Genomic DNA, 20,310 nt, shown 5'->3' with positions numbered 1-20,310 from the left:
GGCATGTCTTCCTCCCTTTTCCCTCCCCACCCTAGCCCACTGTCCCCACTCAGACCCCCGTCCTGCCCCCCTCCCACTGGTGTCCCCCTCCTGCTGATGTTCTCTCACTGGTGCCATCCTCCTGCTCATCCTCTCCTCCCTCCTATTTGGCCTATCCCACTCCCCTCCACCTGCTGCCCCTTTCCCCAACCAAGGGTCCCAGGTACCTCTGACCCATTCTCTCTGCAGTGATGTGTAGAACATGGCCACCATGTCCAGCAAGCATTGGGGTATGTTTGAGCCCGACCTGAAGAGCTTCTGCATCAGGTCCACCAGCCCCATCCAGATCAAGATCCGGAAACTGGAAGTGCTGACCAACCTGGTGGATGAAACTAACATCCCTACTATCCTATGAGAGTTCCAGGCCTACATGTGCAGCATGGACAAGCACTTTGTGGCAGCGACGACCAGGCAATTGGACACTGTGCAACTAACATAGACTGAGTCCTTAACACCTGCCTTAACGGGCTGATGCAGCTCCTGTCCCACCATGATGAGCTCATGGTCTAAGAGTCAGTGGTCATCATTAAGAAGCTGCTGCAGGGGCCGGCCCAGTGGTGCAGGGGTTATGTGCACACATTCCACTTCGGCGGCCTGGGGTTTGCTGGTTTGGATCCCAGGTGCGGACATGGCACCTCTGCTTGGGAAGCCATGCTGTGGTAGGCATCCCACATGTAAAGTAGAGGAAGATGGGCACGTATGTTAGCTCAGGGCCAGTCCTCCTCAGCAAAAAGAGGAGGATTGGCAGCAGTTAGTTCAGGGCTAATCTTCCTCAAAAAAAAAAAAAAGAAAAGAAAAAGCAGCTGCAGCAGATGCAGCCAGCACAGTGTGGGGAGATCATCTAATACTTGGCAAAGTTCACAGACAATATCCTGGTGCCCATGGCTCAAGCCAGCATCCTATGGCTCAGTAGCGAGTACTGTGAGAATGTCTCCAGCATTGCACCTGACATCCTGAGAAAATGGCCAAGTCCTTCACAGCAAAGGAGGATATCATCAAGCTGCAGGTTGTCAACTTGGCGGCCAACCTCTACCTGACCAACTCTAAGCAGACCAAGCTACTGACCCAGTGTGTACTGAGTGTGGTCAATCCCTGACCCAGTGCGCTTCACCCAGAGGCTTATTAATCCTTTGGAGCAGGGTAGGGCCCTCAGCCACCATGCCACAAATCTCCGGACACTCAAACCAGCCCCCAACTTAGAGTCATCTTTCAAAGGATGAGCTCACTGTCCCACCTGCTCCATAGGCTATCGGGAGTTCCCAGACTGGTCAGAGGAAACCTTAGACCCGTCTGTGTGTGACGTAGACATATCTGAATGGACCAAGTGCTCAAATCAGGAGATGGGGAAGGAGAAGGAGAAACTCTTCTACTCAGACTCCCGGGGGAGTCAGGGCCCACAGAGTCCGCAGACAGTGACTGCGAGTCTGAGAGTGAATGGACAGTAAGAGCAGCACCAAGAGCAGCTCTGGGAGTCCAGCCATGAGTCCAATAATGAAGACCAGGATGAGGAGGAGGAGAAAGTGAGGAGCAATGAAAGTGAACAGAGCGAGGAGGAAGGTAAGAAGAGAAAGATGACGAAGAGGAAGAATGTGCCAGAAGGACAAGGAGAAGGCTTGTCCTCGGGAGAAGGCAGCGATTCCAGCAGTAGCTCACCAGAGTTCGGGATGACATCAGAGTCTGAGGAGGAGCAGGTGGGAAAAAAACCCTCCCAGCAGCAAAAGTGCCCCTGCAGCCAAGGAGATTCCACTGCTTGTTCGAGGACTCCACCTCTCCCAGTGTCCAGCCCTTTTTACCCCCCAAGGTTGTGTCCACCAGTCTGGCTGCTGACCTTGAGGGCCTGTCACTCACAGAGCCCCCCCACTGGTGTCGGGTGTTGGAAAGCAGTGGCTGCTGCACCTCATAGCTGGTGAGGGGCTGACTGTGGACTACACCTTCAGACGCCAGCCTTTCTCCTGGACCCCCACGTGGTGTCTGTTCCCTTCCACTTCTGAAGCAGCTCTGATGCCCCTATCAAGGGCCCGCCTGTGGGCACCCCTAAACTTCCAGCTGCCATGAGCATCCTTAAATCGAGTCCCTGGCACCTGGAGAATCTTCCACTACTGTAATGGGCGTTAATTTCTGTCACTCAACATAGGCGGCCATCTTCCAGCTGTGCACACAAACCTGGTAGCTCACTGGCTCCATTCAGCCACCCACTGGGGAGCCAATGGCCCTTGTGTTCCTGGGTGAGAATGAGTCAACCAGGGAAAGCTGACGTGCATGAATGAAATCACAGGGAAGCTCAAGCTGCTAGACACCTGTCAGAGTGACCACATTGTGGTACAGAAATTAACTACCACTACCAACCTTGCTCATGTCCCTTGTGAGACATATAATGAGTCTGGATTTACAGAGAGGACACCGAGCAGCAGGAGCCTGTTCCTGCTGACCCAGGACACCTTGCCCTCTGGAGCTTCCCAGCTGACAGTCAACAGTGAGAGATGGTAATCGGCACCATGCTGGAGAAGGATGCGGTAGGATCTGACCCAGTGACTCCCAAGCACTGTGACCTCTTCGGCCCCCACCTGTGCCTCCCTCATGACATTTGGACTGTTAGCCCCTTTCTCTCTCTTTCTTTCTGTCTTTCTCTCTCTCTCTCTCTCTCTCTCTCATATCAGACTCCTCATGCCAGATAGCATCCAGTGGGTCCTATCTCCCTCTGGTCATTACCAGGCTCCCCACAATTCCCCTCTCACGAGTTCCTTAGTGACCTGTGCAGAGGGAGATGACAGCTGCTCCCTTCAGTCCCCCCAGCTTTCTTCAGCTATTTATGTTGCCAAATCTCAATAAAATGTCTTCTCCCTCACATATATATTATAGTAAATATTACGTATTATTATATATATGATAGATGTTAACCAGACTTATGGTGGTCATCGTTTTGCAATATATGCAAATATGGAATAATAACATTGTACACCAGAAACTAATATAATGTTATATGTCAATTATATCTCAATTGAATTAATTAATTACTTGATTAAAATGCGTATTTCTGGGCTTTAATCCAGGAACATTGAATCAAAATTCCTGGGGGTGAGCCTAGAAATCTTCATTTAAAAGGTGTTAAAATCATTCAAAAAATCTTAAAAAATCTTCAAAAGAGATGATCTTAAAGCATAGTAAAGCGAAAAGCAGTTAAAGTATGCCTTAGACATCTCTTGTTTCAGCAGTTCCCCCTCTTCGCCTGGGCTTTCCCACATTGGACCAGCCCTTCAGAAGGGACCTTAGTAAACTGGCACTAAGGTGCCAGAAGAAATGACCAAAAGAAAAAGAACTAAGATACCTGGAGTCTGCTCGTCCCATAGGAGCTATTTGACAGCAATCATCCAAATGAGCATCTACTAAAAGTCTGAGAGAGACAATTTTGGAAACTCAAGGACGACAGGGATTTCTGACCTTAAGGGGTTTACAATCTGATAAGAGACAAAGTTACACAAGAAAGTTGTGTGAGGAGAAAAGTAAATCTAACCCACTAATTACTTGGGTAATTGCCTTCACTTTTACATCTGCTTTGACTATAGAGATAGAAACTCTGATTGGAGTCCTCTAACCTCTCGTCTAGGATTTTCCATTAAATATCCTAACTGTATAACCATAATATAGTCTAGATTTTCCAGTCTGTTGTCTAGAAATTTCTTTTGAGTTACCCTGTGTATAAACAGACTATAGTCTGGAATTTCAAGTATGTCTAGTTTCAAATATCCTGGATTATTTTCTCAAGTTATTAAAAGATTTTCAGCCACTATGCAACAAAAAACAGTATGGAGATTTCTCAAAAAATTAAAAACAGAAATACCATATGATCCAGCTATTCCACTTCTGAGTGTTTATCCAAAGAACATGAAAACACTAATTCAAAAAGATATATGCACCCCTATGCTCATTGCAGCATTATTCACAATAGCCAAACTTGAAAGCAACCTAAGTGTCCATGAATGAATGAATGAATAAAGAAGATTTGGCATATATATGCATACACAACGGAATACTACTTAACCACAAAAAAGACAAAATCGTACATTTGTGACAACATAGATGGACCTTGAGGGTATTGTGCTAAGCAAAATAAGTCAGACAGGGAAAGATAATTACTGTACAACTTCACTCATATGTGAAAGATAAAAAAACAAACATGCAGATATGGAGAACAGATTGGTGGTTACCAGAGGGGAAGGGGACAGGGGAAGGGCAAAAGGGGTAAAGGGACATATATGTATGGTGACGGTTGGCAATTAGACTTCTGGTGGTGAACATGATGCAATCTATAGAGAAGCCAAAATATAATGATGTACAGCTGAAAATTATAAACCAATGTGTGTTATAAACCAATGTGACCTCAATTAAAAAATAATAATAAATGAAAAAAAAAGATTACGGAAATTCGATCACTTTGAAATGTTCTACTGCTTTTGTACTCAAAAGTATTACAAGACAATTATTATTTTTTCATTCATTCATTCTAAGTCATAGATTGAGAGTAGTCTATGTCCTGGGATACTAGAGATGATTAAAATTTGATCCTTGTTCTCATAGACCGCAGCCTAAGAGATAAGGCAGATACATAAACGGTCAAGTGCCTCAATTTTTGAAAAAAAAAATATATACATATAATCACCATATAGAATATATCTTTTCCCCTTTGCTTGGTACATAAGGATGATTTTAGAATCCACGAAAAGATGGAATTACTACACCAAAGTAGTCCTGTATAAGTTGGGTGGAGAGGGAGTGTACACTTTGAACAAGCAGGGCTATGGGCAGGTGACAGATCAGGCAAGGAATCTTATTTTAGCAATGGAGAAGTAAAGGACCTGTAATGATCTACTCAGGGAAAGAGAGTGTTCCTTAAATAGTCACTATCTGACATGCTTTTTGCATGTGATAACTAGATTAACTGTGACACAATAGGATTTAGGGCATGAGGTGAGGGAAGCAAGAAGAGCTCTCAACAGAGAATGCAGATAGGGCCAAAGTCCAAGTTTGCCTTGCCCCACCACCGAGAAAGATGTCATTTGTGGATGAAAGCACCCCTCAAAGAAGTTTCAGCGTGGAATTCTGGGATGGCTTCATGTGTCACCCCAGCTCCTTCTCCTAATGGTGTCAGGAGCCTCAGATGCTAATTGCCTCCATGAGTTTCTAGATTTACACACTGAATGCTATGACATAATCCTAGAGGAAGACAAGGAGATTGGGGAAGACAGATGTCTTCAGTCCTGCCGTGAGAGTAGAGAGAAGCAGACCCAAAGCGAACCTGACAACTTTCCCTTTAATTGATGTAAATTAGGAATCCCTCCAGCTTCCAAACCGTTTTCTAATTAAGTTCGATACGAATGATGGCCCGCATTTAGACAGTTGAAAGGTGAGTTTTCTAAAATAATAATGAAGCAGGAATGGGATCTAGTATTGTGGGGGAGTAATCCATGCTATTCACATGACATCTTTCAACATTTTGGGGGGTGGTAGTGATTAGCTTATTTTAGGTTTTAATAAAATGATAAACCCCACTCAGAAAGCCTTCTGAACACCAAGGCTTACCTTAAAAATAATTTTAATGAGATTTATTTTTATTCATTTTAAAAATTACTATGTACGCATGAGAAAATATTTCAGTTATAGAAAATAGGAAAAAAAGAGTACCCATAATATCAGATACAGTCACACATAAAAATTAACATTTCCAGTATACTTCTCTCATGTTTTATATTTTAATTTGTACATAACTTTGAGATCATACTAAATATTGTATATATAAAGTATATATCTTTTCATGTAATTATGAAGCAAACATATTTCCATGATATTACAATATTTTGCAAAAATGAATTTAATCCCTGCATAGTCTTTCTTCATATAAAGTAGGCTGTAATTTATTTGTCCATTCCTCTCCTATCAATCATAAGTGCCATTTCCAAGCATACAGTATTCTAAATAAGGTTGTACAATAAGTATATTAACCTGGATATTTTAACTTTTCAGTGTTTTTTATTTTTCTGCTTGTTGACCTCTCAGGATTTATTTCCAGAAGTGAGATTAAGTATTAAGGGTTACTGAAATATTTAAGAGTTTGATATATTTTGTGACATTTTCTGATAAGGTTACTCCTATTTTTGCCTCACCATCGGGTAAACTGCCCATTTCCTATAAACATTCTCATATTAAATGTTCTAATTTTTACATTTTCTTATTTGTTTCCAACACTGACGCTGGATTTGTATTTTTTTGCTGGCTGAGGGGTAGAATATTTCCATGTGTACTTTTCAATCAGTATTTCTTCTACTGTAAATTGTCTATTCAAATCTTTTTTTCTAACACATGAAAACCATGTTGTCAATCCCTTATTTTTAGTGGAGATGATTGGTTTCTGGATAGATTTTCAACAAAAACGTGCATGAAAACTCACTCTTCTGTAGTTGTACCACTCAGAAAATTCAGTAAAATTATCTCAAATTAAGTAATAGTGGGAACTTTCCCCTGACACACACATGCACACACTCACCCTCCCACCTCTACTCCCATACAACTTTCCCTCTTACGTAACCTGATGCAGGCTTGGCAAGCAGAAGAGTCGAAAGAAAGATTTCTTGGACTCTCAAGGTCTGGTAGTAGTGTTCCTTAATTCAGAGACTAGCACGGGGACAAGACCCATGGACAGTGAAGAGCTGCAAACATGGGTTGAGGGTAGCGCTAAATTTAAGGCATGGGTAGGTGAGTTATCTTTACGAGACAAAGCAAAGATTATTAAAATGGCATCAGTGTAGGTGGAGTCTGGATATTCAGTGGTCCTATAACTTTAGATAAGAATCAGATTGGATCAGGTCAGGAAGTCCTATGCTTCCTGGAGGATGATATAGATCGGTATGTAGGGCAGGATGCCTTGGGCTTTTCTCCCTGGGGCAGCCTTGATCATCATCAAGCTACACAGCATATTTCACACAGCACTCAGGAAGAATGGAGCCTGGACCCCCCCTCCATGAGTGTGCAGTTTGACTCAGAGGCATTGAACAAAGAGGAAATATCCTGTGGCCCCCCCCCCCATCCTCATTCTTTTCCCTGAATCACTAAACATACACCAGTGGCAAGGGAATAATCTGATGGCAACCTCCAGAGATTCTGATTTCCCTTGGAAAGCTGCTGAGATTAGAGAAGTTGGTTTGATTCTCTGGGAAGAGAAAAACGGTTTAAGGGGTAGTAAAAAGAGTTCACATATGAGGCCTCCGGTTAGAGAAATATTTGAGCTTCACAGTGAGCTCATCTGAGATAAATATATATATAAATGGATAAATAAAATCTATTTATTTTCTTTATAAGGGAGAACAGTGAAAATTCAATGAAATCAGTTTCGCACACCCTTCTCTTTCTCCACCCATTCTTTATTGTGATAGTTTTCTACAGTGATGTCAAAGGTGTTAGCTTTATTGTTTCTGCTCCTAAGACGATGGTGTGCTAATAAAAATATCTAAAATAACAAGTATTCATTTATGAGTCATCCACACCTAGCAAATATAATAGAGGACTTATTTTTGGCCAGTTCTATATAAAGTGCATTTCTGTATCAAAAAAATATGTTTTCTTAGCCAATTGCTCTGTAAAATTTGAGATGTGCATCTGGGGAGGTGGAGGAACTGAATTAATTCAATAAGAAAATTACACTTAAAAGCTCTATTTTTCAGTTCATAGTAAAATGAAATAAAATCAAAATATAAGAAGACTCAAAATAAATTTGAGCTATGAATATAACATGAGCTATTGGTAATAATAATATTTTCCCCTACTAGAAAGTGGATAAACGGAACATATTTCTCATTCCAGCTCTCTCTCAAGCTGATCTCCTACAGGTGTTGTTTCCATGAGGAATTATTTTCATCTGCTGACCTTAGGTTCCTTGATTAAAAAATAAGGTCAATATGTCCTACCCCATTGCATCTTTGCGAGGATTACAAGAGAATTCCATGTAAATTAAATACCATAATGCCTCGCATTTGCTGGGTGTTCATTAAAATATATTTCTATCGGGTCGTCTTTCTCTTAAGTGTTATAAATTATGTATGGCATAATCCATAATTTTTCAGTCTTATTTAGGGTTGGGGCAATAAGAACCATCTGCTTTTTTATCATTTGAGAGAAAATGAAAGCTAGGAACCTAAGAAAGGCAGTCTCCATTTTGGAAGCTTAAAGGGATCAATTGATTCATTTTCCTCAACAACGTCCCTCTTTTTCGAGAGGATCAATACAGTGAGATGCAGAAGAAAATCTCTTTTCTGATCATTGATGAAGGGAAGTGTTAGCTGTACTTTTGAAACACATGTGGCTACCAGAGAGAATAGGTAATGCCATTTTAGGATCCACAGTAAAAGAACAAAGTCGAATGTTAGAGGAAAATGCAGAGGGACCTATTAAGAAGGTCTCACAAATCTAGCCTTTGTTAGGTGTCTATGTGACTGTGAAGCTGTCAGGATTTGTTTAGCTAATGACTCTAACTTGAGAAAATTTTAACCACAGCTCCTTTCACTGCATTTCAAAGGAGTTATAATGTTCTTTTTATTATTTGTTTCCTGTGTTTGAAAAGATGATTTCACATGAATTTCTTACCTTTTAACAACATAAGGGCATTTATTCAACTCTCTGACCTTCCATCCTCCACTTTGTTTTAATTCTTTTCATTCTTGCAGACTACATCTGTCCTCTTTCTACTACCTGGAGTTCTAGACTTCTTCCAGGATAAGTACACCAGACAAGTATTGAGAAAGTAAAAGGAGGTGAAGAGGATGGAATAGCATTTGTCATTTTAGGGGATAAAGTGAAATTGTTGCAATAGTTGAACATTTATGAAAACACTTTACCAAGAAATTTAGTTGTATTACCTTATTCAATATCTATTATAGTCCTAAGAGATAGTAATTATTTTCATATCCATTTTGCAGATGAGGAAATTGAGGCCTAACAAGGTTAAGTAACTTATTAAATGTACACAACTGGTATGTTTCCAGTAAACTCTGTCTATTCTTTGAAAATAGTGGCTGTGAGGCAGCTTTGCAAAATTTCATGAAACAGCCTGTAAGGTTCTTGGGTTTCCATTTTATAGATGAGGGTACTAAAACTCAGAGTTTATTAACTTGCCTAAATTCATGTAGCTAAGTAGTGAAATAAGTGGGTTTGATTGTGTATCTATAAATTTGATCTTAAATCTATTCCGTAGTTCTTGACTCTATAATGTATCTCTTTGAGTATTTGTCTGTTAATGGGTGTAGTGAATGATATAAAAAATAATAACATGTCGGGGCCAGCCTGGTGGCACAGTGGTTAAATTCGCGAGCTCCATTTCTGCGGCTGGGGTTTGCTGGATCAGATCCTGGACATGAACCTAGGCACTTCTTGTCAGGCCACGCTGTGGCAGGCGTCCCACATATAGAATGGAGGAAGATGGGCACAGAGGTTAGGTCAGGGCCAATCTTCCTCAGCAAAAAGAGGAGGATTGGCGGCAGATGTTAGCTCAGAGCTAATCTTCCTGAAAAAAAATAATAACAATAATAATAAAATTTAGTTCTTCTTGATATGCTTATGGCCTATCAGGAGAGAAAAACTTGATATTAAAAATGTCTAGAGTCTAATGTATATAATGATAATAGTGATCAGATAAGAATAGCAAAGAACTATGAGATAAGGTGGGACATCCTGGGGTTCACTGGTTCGGATGCTGGGTGCAGACATGGCACCGCTTGGCAAGCCATGCTGTGGTAGGTGTCCCACATATAAAGTAGAGGAAGACAAGCACAGATGTTAGCTCAGGGCCAGGCTTCCTCAGCAAACAGAGGAAGATTGGAAGCAGACGTTAGCTTGAGGCTAATCTTCCTCAAAAAAAAAAAAAGAAAAGAAATGGATAGGCCTCTGGCCATTGTCTAATGTGGTGGGATTAGCTATGAAGATCTGCATTAGCAATTATGAAGTCAATGTCAGAGAACTGACCATACAACACCACTAGAAGAAAGGTGCTCTTAATTTGGCTTGTAATGATACAATAAACATTAATACTTTAATCTCCACCTATTAAAGAATTTAAATGATGTTAATAGTGATTGCTCTGAAATTTGTCTCAGGCTTAATATGAAAAAAAAGTTTGCTGAGAAATTTTGGAATGAAAACAGAAATAATTGGATGGTTCTTAATTTGTTTGATATTTTAACTACTTGGAAAAATCTTTAAAATAATTTGCAATTATATTCCTTTCAATATAAAATCTACATTTGAAAAAAAATTATGTAATAACTTTAAGAAGTGTAGTTTCAATGGCCCCCTTGTCGTTTACAGGATTTTTATTTCCTGATTGTACTAACTTGGTATTTTTCAAAGGGTAAAATTTGAGGAGTTATTCAGGCCTGTTTAATCCCTGCCTCCTCTACTTACTTGCTTTGTCTATAAACCTTCTAAAACTATTTCTTCATTTGCAAAAAAGGAAGGTTTCATATTTTAAGGATTAGTGGATTAAATCACATGTGTATATAAAAAGTAACCTGGTTTTTAGTATCTAGCAGACACTCAGCAAATGTTAGTTCCTTTTCCTTGGGGAAAGTGCCTGCTACTATGCCTGGCAGATAATGGGTATTCAAAACTCATAGCCCTCCTAAGTCTCCCCAGATTAATAGATAATAGTGAATAGATAATTAATACAGCATACATTTCTCTGACTTTTCTTGTATTACTTTAGTTGTCACAGGTTTCATTTCCAAGCAGGGGTTGACACCCTGTTGCTTCCTCCCCTTTCTCCTCTCGTTAGCATTATGATAATGCCAAAGAAAGTTTCTGCCAAAGGGAGTCTCTCCTCACTGTGTCAGCTGTGAACTATAAGAAACACCAGTTATAGACCAAACAAAACACACATCAGCAGTGAATTGTAGACCACGGAAGTTACCGTTGTAATTAAAGACTGGCTCGGCCATGAAGACACTGGTTGTAAGTTTAATGAATAAATGAGGCACTCTGCTAATATTTAACTTTAATTTGCCGGCAAGCAGAATGTAAGAAGTAGCTTTTAAAACTTCACTGGAGAAGAGTGAATTTTGGATGTATTCGTCTTAGGGAAAGAAAGCTAAAACAATTGAGAGAAGAGAAAAAAATTACATATAGGAGCAGAAGGTTATGTGATGAAAAGGAAGATAGTGGTACCCAAAATAATCACCTGGAAATCCACTAGTGTTGTCATTTGGCAAAAGTTTAAAGAGGGAGAAAATAGCCACTGAGTGTCCTTAGGTTTTTGACGGGTAATGCTATTTGTGTTCTTTAATGAACTTCTTTGCCAGAGAAGCATGAAAATTCTCAAAATACATATGTGAGTTTATCTTCCCAGTTTTTTTTTAAGCATCTTCAGGGCAAGAGGGAAAGAACGTGAGAAACATAGATGTAGATGGAACGCCTGCTTGGCTCTAGGCACGTTTTATCCATGACTATTGTGTGAGGTAAACACACTTGAGAGAATTGAGACCCAGATGTTTGACAAATTCCTCAAGGTCACAGAGCTAATACACGAGGACTAAAGGTTAGCACCTGTGTAAGTTTGACTCCCAAGTCCATGGTTTTCCATTACACTGCTTTGCCTCAGAGAGATTGGTTCTAATTTACCATCAGTTCCCTATTTTCCCTCTCTTTTGCAAAGACCCTAAGTGCTTACATTACAGAGGTCATAAATACCTAAATAAGAGACCACTTCCAAACAGGATGCCAATGCCCAATCAACAAACATACTGGTCAAACAGAATTCTTGTAAGCCTTGAAAAACATAATCAGTGTAGTGGAGCAGGCAGGCACTGTTCATTCAAATGCTAGCCTGGGCAGACACTGAGCAAGAAATTTGTCCAGCCTAAGAGTTAAATCTCCATTGTGGGATAGAAGCATCATACTAAAGGTCCCTGACACTGTTGCGTACTCGGCTCATGTCACAAATCTCTTTAAGGCAAGTTCTGGGAATCCAGCATCTGCCTAACTGGATTATGTTCCTCTTAGGGGAAATGTGGACGTTACTTCTCTTCATGCTTACTGTCATTTGCTTTGCCCTTTTCATTGACGCGTAAGTTTTCTTGAGCCCTACTACTGAAATCAGCACTCCTGAGAATGATCTGCCTTCTATCCCAGATGTATTAAAAATGGAGTTTCTGGGCATTTGAGATGCAAGGCCTGAGATTTATCTATGGCAAAACAAACAACGCTCTGTAAAACTTTGTCCCTTACCCTTTCTCAGGCGAAAAGTCTATCAGATAGTCCTCCTATTCAGAAGGATTCAAGAAAGTTCTGATCTGATAAGACTGTGGTATTGTTATCAAAGCAATAGAGCAGATATTTATTAGCATGTTATTATAATTATGTTTCCCTATATCCCCTAATTTAATGCTTTGTGTGATTTTAGTTTTGTTTACTATTGTTCTGTTTTGATTCTAATTCTGCTCCCCCACCAGGGTCTAGCTACACTGTCAAGTCCCCTCAGAAGTGGGGTGAGGAAGTAGAAGGTAGAAAAAGGGCATTTCATGTACAATCTTATAATTAAATTTGATCTTTCGCCTTAAAAAAAGGTAGTTTGGAAACCACTGATTTGTTACATTGATTTATTTCAGATATCAAGAACATACAAATATGCTATGTTACATTGCATTGTATATCATATCAGCATATCATGTCATATCATATCATATCATATCATATATCATATTGTATTATATTGTATTTTGGTCCAGATGATTTTCAGGCACAGGACCATACCTCTCTCTCTCTATTTTAAAAAATTTTTTAAATTGAGGGATAATTAACATATAACATTTTATTGGTTTCAGGTGTACAATACAGTGATTCAATATTTGTATACCTTGTGAAATGATCACCACAATAATCTAGTTAATATCCGTCACCTTAGATATTTAAAAAAAAAAATGTTTTTCTTGTGATGAGAACTTTTAAGATCTACTCTCTTAGCAACTTTCAAATATGCAATACAGGACTATTAACATAGTCACTAAGCTGTACATTGCATCCCCATGACTTATTTATTTTATAATCCTCTCTCTTTATTGTAAACTATAAAACCTTATATACCCAATTTTGATATGCGTGCAAACTTATTTTTGTAGTACTTAATACAATGTCACAACCTTCTGCAGGCTATTGGAAGACACGCTTTCATTGTACTGTTTTTAGTGTAGAACCATGGTGTGTATCATATGATGACCAATATTTTGCGTTAAATATGTTTTTTATGTTGAAATTATTATTTTACACAAAATCGGTACCCCTCCCAGGGTACCAGTGTGTAGGAGATGGTGTCTGACACAATCTATGGATGATCTGAACTGGTCCAATTAGTACTGCTTTCTGAACAACTGGAAGTGGTTGATGTTTCAATTGCTACTAAGAGCCTCGCTGCCTCAGAAATTTTTTTAAATGTTAATGCAGCAACAAGTTTTCGGTTATCTATATTATGTAAATATGAATAATACCATCAATATCGCTACAATGCTGCCGGGCTTATTTTTCTAGGAATAGAAACATTGTCAGTTTTAGATTAATTTTAATGGGAATCAATGGCTCCTTAAATAAATTGTTGACAAGTAACACTTTCAGAATCAAGTATTCTCAGATCGGTGTTTGTAACTTGGAGCAACGTCTGTGTATATTTATACCAATAGCTCACTAACTTACTCATATTTTATTTAAAGAGTCAGCTTTATGTCATGTTGAGGGTTTTTTAAGAATCTATTGAATACTTCAACAGACAAGACGCTATACGAGGTACTTGACATCTTTTCAATCAAATTCTTCAGTATCAGTGTGGAGCAGAAATGATTGTCTTTATTTTGTGCTAGGGAAAATGAAGGATAGCAAAGGGTCCTGTCACTCCAGGACACATGGATGTGATGAGCAGCAGAAAGGCTATTGCAGAGGTAACTGTTATTTATGGTTTCTTTGTTATATGCCAGTTGCTTCCTAAGAGGACTATCGCTTAATGTCTTTGATCCTGCACACAAAGATGTGTTTTGAATTTAATGAAATTTACTGGTGTTTCTTTTTCATACATAGAAAATTCATCAGATAATTATCATCAGATAGTATTATTTTCCATTATGATAATCTGGCAACACGGTGAGGGGATGGGAGTGAAAGAATGCCACATCGTTTTTATAGCTATCTTTTGAGTTATTAACATTCGTGACTTTTATAGCTGATCACAACACAACATTTGAAAACTTTTTGTGCTTGGAGTCGTGTTTCACAAACAGACATTTTAGAAGGTCCCTCTAGGCACTCAAGAGTGCTTCTAGTGACTTGAAAGCAACTGTATTTGAGTGCACCCTAAATTTCTCTAACTTAACTGACAGGAAAATAGTCAAGGCAGATGTAAAGTCAACCACGCACTGGTTGGTGATGATGGCCTCTGTCAGCAATATGCTCCTGATTCAGAGCCTGGATCCATGAGAATTTCTTATTTTTATTATTTTGTTTCACACAATTTCAAATTCCTGGCCCTCAGCTAAGAAAATAAATGTGCCCTGTCTATCCGTAGGCAGTCAATTCAAGCATCCTTCAGGGGTGGCTTAGATATTGCCTCAACCACAGTCCAGGTTGTGGCAATCAGGTATCACTTTGAACTTGAATTACAGTCCCAGTGGTGAAAGGTCAGAGCTTCATCCACTTAGCTGTCAATCTTTGCTCTATTCATTCAATTATTAAGCGCAGGGTGAATGCTCTATAATCCTGCTGCCATACCAACCACACCCTTCACCACACAGGCTTACACACGTACACCCATCCACACCAGTCTGCAAACATTCTCCATTTAAACCAAAGATTTTCATGCATGAAAGCCTTTTTTGATTAATTCTCTCATGCTGTGACAGCCGGAGAATATTCTTAGTCTCTCTCAAATGGAAGAATGAGCCCACGACTTTGGAAAAAAGGTGAAGTTTGCTAGAGGAATGTGTTGAGACACAAACTGACATTTTCTTAGGATCATGTGGCAGGTATAGTGATCTGGACCCTTTGAAATTTGTCTTATATAATCTTCAATAATTATTTTTGCAGTCAGTATCCATATTTTTTCTTTACAAAAAGGAGACCTTTTTTGTAGAAGCTAAATTAGTTAAATAGTCATGACATCATGGGTAATAGCGGCCCTGGAAGTTGAATATATTTCTAGGTCATTCCAAAAACACATCTTTCAATTTAATGTAGCAAACTGAGAAGATGGTAAATATAACACAAAATAAATTAAAATAAAAAGAATGAAAAGACAAAGACTGCCTTTAATTCCCCAGAGCTCAAATGCTCCTATTCAGAGTAGGTGGCAATGCTTCTAGAAATTTCAGTCTTCAACAGGAGAAATTGATAATTATATAACAGACACAAGGCCCCATCACTATCTTTGTAATCAAGTTATTATACTTTATGTATTTGGGGTGCATATTGTGAGTCACTTTCACATACAGAGGTACTGAATTATCTGATAGATAATAGTTTCATATGTTCTAGATATCCATTGTTTGTTCCTCCAGGTCAGCTCTCTACCTTTCCTAATTCTTCCTGGTGCCTCACAGGCCTGACATACATGGATTGTGTCAATGAAGCCTCTTTGCCCTCCAGAGTGCCACTGAGTGCATCCAGTGGGAGGAACTGGTTGGAGATGGGAGGGTGGGAAGAGATAGAAATCATTGTATTTATACTTTTGGCTCCCTTCCTGCTCGATCTAGGTTTGGGAGTGTGTATACGATCCTTTTCAAAAGGCTACACTTCTGTTTGGTGTCCCTCTACTATAATTACAGCTCTTCTTAGGTTCCAGTAAATTCTCCTCCTTACACCCCAGGCCTAGGAAGGGCAACGTCTCCTGTTACTTCTAATCCCAGGATGATTCACCATACTTCGTTCATTTCCTGCAATTTTAATGACATTTTTATAAATAGTCCTTTCATGAAACTCTCTTTAATATTCCTTTCAATTGTATGATCCTTTTTGTGCTGAGACCCTGCTTCAATTAATATAGAAGACCTTAAATGCAGTTGAAGGAACAACTCTAAGACTCTATTACATTCCTAAATGTAAAATCCTAAAAACAAAAAAGATGGACTATGTGACGGTCATTGAGGGGCTGCCTCTGGAAAATTCTATGTAGTGTTTTCCCTCTAATCGTAAATGCAACAGATGTACAGAACATCAGTGCTCTCAACTAATAACGGTTTTTTTAAAAGTCTAATTAAACCTATACAGACCTTTACTTCAAACAAATAAATCCTAGTTTCACTTATGTCCTAATACTTATACAATATGGTAGTGTGTTAAAAAAAAAAGTAGATCCATTAAATACAAGTAATAATAGAAAGATTGCAAATATTACTTTCACCTCTTAGAGAATTGTAAAGGAAATCCAATATCCCAAAGCAACACTTCAGCATATGCTCTTTTATTTACACTCAAATTCTCTCTCAAACCAGCAGTGCCTAAGCCATTCACTTGCTTAAACAGTTACTCACCATAAAACACTTTTCTTGAATTTCCAGCCTACACAGATCTTATCTCTTTGTACCTCTTCCTCTTTCTTTCTGATTCTCTATTCTTGTCTCTCCCTCTCTTTCCCATTATCCAGCTATGTTATAAAACCATATTATGTCACTCAAAATCATACTCAAAGATATAACTTATTTAAATGGGTAGAGGACGAAGAAAGATGACTGGAAAAACATTTTTTTAAGTTTCTTTTTTCCTTCTAGTGGAAAGTGTCCTGTTGTGTCAGGAAGGAGTATATGTTGAACAAACATTTCTGTTCAAGTTTGGTTTCAAGGGATCCATAGAGACAGTGAAGTTCATTCATGGAAATACCCATTCATGGAAATACTCAGAAAGTCATGGGCCTCAAATTTAAAACCAAGGCACAAAGTAGAAAATTTATAACAAAAAGAAAAACAAAAGTAGAGAAGAAAAATCTGTATTTAAAAACCCCAGACATAGCCATTGATAACATTCCGATAAATGTGTGCTATAAAAAAATCACATATATAATATTTTATATATCTGTAATTCTTTCTGTATATAGATGCATATGCAACTTTCGTTTTGACCGATCTGACATTTCGTATGCTTCAAAATGAGATTTAAAAATTTTTTTCAAATACTCCATTATTAGGTTTATTACAATTTATTTGCCAATTTTCCTCTTAGATATTTATGCTATTTCAATTTTTAAACACTATCTGTTATTGAAATCAAACATTTGTCCACATAGAGGATCACTTCTCTGATCGATTACTAAACATAAATGTTCTGGGTCAAATAGCAGAATATTCTAAGTCTTCTGATTTGCATTGCCAAAGGGACTTCTAGACAGGTGGAATCAATTCACACTTCTACCAGCAAGATGAAAATGAGGCTGTTTCCCTGTAAAATCTCCAGCAATTTATCACGTGCTAGTTAAATAAGTAGGAAGTGGCATATTGTTCTCATTTTCATTGATATGAATTTCTGATGATTCCGCAAGCTTATTGACCATTTGTATTACCCATTGAGAAACTCTTCCATTAATATCCTTTGCCGATTTTACGACTGGCAAAATTTCTATTAAATTTTATGCAGTTTCAAATTAGGGCATTATTTCCTTGTTATTATTTTTGTGATTTCCTGTTAATATGACATTTTTTAGCATTTAACCTTCTACCCAAATATGACATTTCTCAAGAATTTCATCATAACATTATCAATTATGATTATTGTTCCAAAATGTGTGTGTTCTTGTCTGTATCTATGTTTTCATAGATGTCATCTTTTTCACATATACATTTTTTATCAGGCAAAGCATTGTTGAAACATAATATGAAAGAATATTGAAACTTGATCTCTAACTTTCCCCTAGGTTGTAGAATTTTTCATATCATTTGTTGGATTATCTATCAAAATTCACATTGATTATGATAGTTCTCCTCTTGCTTTTTTAAACATAATAAATATTTCTGTATCTTCCAAACAGGCTGAAGTTGTATTTGTTTTGTTCAATTGATCATTTTGGTTTTGTGTGTTATGTCCAAAATTTTAAAAACATTTTCATTTGTAGTATGTTCTTACAGCTGATAGGAAAAGAACGTTTAATCTTCTTATTCACAATACCCTCAATATTTCTGTTCAAAAGACTCTATTTTTTGTAAAATTTTTATTAATTTCCAAAGATATCATTGAGACTTTGAAGTTTCTACTAATTAATACATAAATATATAAAATGTAGGTGCTGGGTCTTCCCCTGCAGACATATCCAAGCTCTCTCCATTTATTTGTGTGTTCTTTTATATCCCTTAGGTCTGAAACAGTTTTCACACATATTCTGCTGAACAGTTTTTGTCAGGATTATTCTTAGATAATTTATCTGTTATTGATATTCTGCATATTTTTCATTACCTTGTAAGCTAATTATGTGGAAAAATAGGAAAAGTTTTTTAAGTTGAGCTTATCACTGGTTAATTTACCGAACCAAAATTTATTTGAAAACAACAAAAGATTCCTTTGTAGAATGTTACCTATAAGTATTTTTTGAGTACCTATCATCCCTATTTCCCAGTACATAAGCTAATTCCTGTACAAAAACAAAATTCAAAATTATTAAATAGGCAACTCAACAGGAAAACGATTGAATGCATGAATGAATTTTACATCTTATTGAAAAGATCAAAATTTCCAAAATACTATTAAGGATGTCGGATATCCTAATCATTATGTCTCTTGTTCTCTATTTTAAAAGTAATGTCTCTTTAGTGCATGTGTGCCTCAAATATTGCATTCAATTTTGGGGGTTTAGAAGCCCCCTGAAAGACTGTAGTTTTTATATATTGAGTGCATATGCTTTACCCGCTTCCAAAAAAGGAGGGATGTTTTAAAAATATTTTGTCTTTTTCCTTTTTCTCCCCAAAGCCCCCCAGTACATAGTTGTATATTCTTCGCTGTGGGTCCTTCTAGTTGTGGCATGTGGGACGCTGCCTCAGCGTGGTTTGATGAGCAGTACCATGTCCGCGCCCAGGATTCGAACCAATGAAATACTGGGCTGCCTGCAGCGGAGCGTGAACTTAACCACTCGGCCATGGGGCCAGCCCCAAAAAGGAGGGATTTTTAAAAACATCTACTTATCAAAGGAAACCTATTTGCACCCAAACAATGAAATGTCAGGATATATTTTATTAAGTATTATTTTGGCTGTTGGTTTAAAATTAATCTTATTTATCCTTTTATAAAAGTAATCTCGGGGAAAATTACTATTTGTGAGGAATGGCAATTGACTTTATAGATTACATCAATATTATTCAGTTAAATTATCTCATTTATTAACCAATGTGCTATTGACTAGCTCCAGTAGATTAATAAATTAACTAACATTAAAGTAGCGCTATATTCCTGGGTTTATCTCCCTTAATTAAGTAGGGTTAATATTTTGACAGTATAATTGTACTATATTTTCTGGTGTTTGATTTGATACTTTTACAACTCTATAATTAAAATTGTTCTAAGGGTATTTTGTTGGTTTTACACTCATACTGTTTAGATTCATATCATAAAATAAATTATAGATAGAATTACTGATATACATATAACATGGTGAAAATAACTTCAGTGTTTGAAACTTCCACAAACAATTCAAGCCTAGAGTTTTTTTTTTTTTTTGCAGGAAGTATTTCTTAGATTAATCTATTAAAATTTATTTTTTAATTTTTATATATTTGTTACTTTTTTATATTAATTTCTAGTTTCCTCCTATCTATTGCCTTTTTGGACATAATTTCCATTTAACGGTTCCATTTGAATTCTCTGTAATGTCAAGTCTAATCTAGTGTTTTGACATATAGCAAAAGTGGAGCCAGAGGATAACTTGAGCTCCCCCTATAGGATGAATTGCACATCCATCCTTAAAGAGCACCATGGCGTTATCTTAAAGGAAAAAAGAAATCAGTAATAGCAAGTACATCATACTGCCTAATATAATGACCTGCACTATGGTAGATATTTTTTCCTAAAATAATTCCCTTTGAGTGCTTTTGAGCCCAATTTTTGACCCAGTGGTTGTATCCTACTTCCTTGCAACCTCTTATGCTGCCAACAAGTGGGAATGCGACTCAGGTGAGTATGAAATCTGAGTCCTTGGTATTTATATGGTTGGATAAAAATTATATTTTTCCTTTGGACTGGGATTATTAAACTGGGAGGATGGGACTCTAGAGCTGACAGTAGCCA

The 20,310-nt window shown here is 37.9% G+C and overlaps 1 pseudogene; it reads left to right on the top strand.

The window, feature by feature from the left end:
- Positions 1–241: 241 nt before the first annotated feature.
- Positions 242–20,310, top strand: part of LOC106822193 (AP-3 complex subunit beta-2-like) — a 180,655-nt pseudogene continuing 160,586 nt past the window's right edge.

This window comes from Equus asinus, chromosome 28 (assembly GCF_041296235.1).
Source record: "Equus asinus isolate D_3611 breed Donkey chromosome 28, EquAss-T2T_v2, whole genome shotgun sequence".
In the NCBI taxonomy this organism is placed as follows: domain Eukaryota; kingdom Metazoa; phylum Chordata; class Mammalia; order Perissodactyla; family Equidae; genus Equus; species Equus asinus.
The sequence above is the reverse complement of the archived record's forward strand: the minus strand, read 5'-3'. Positions and strand labels throughout refer to the sequence as shown.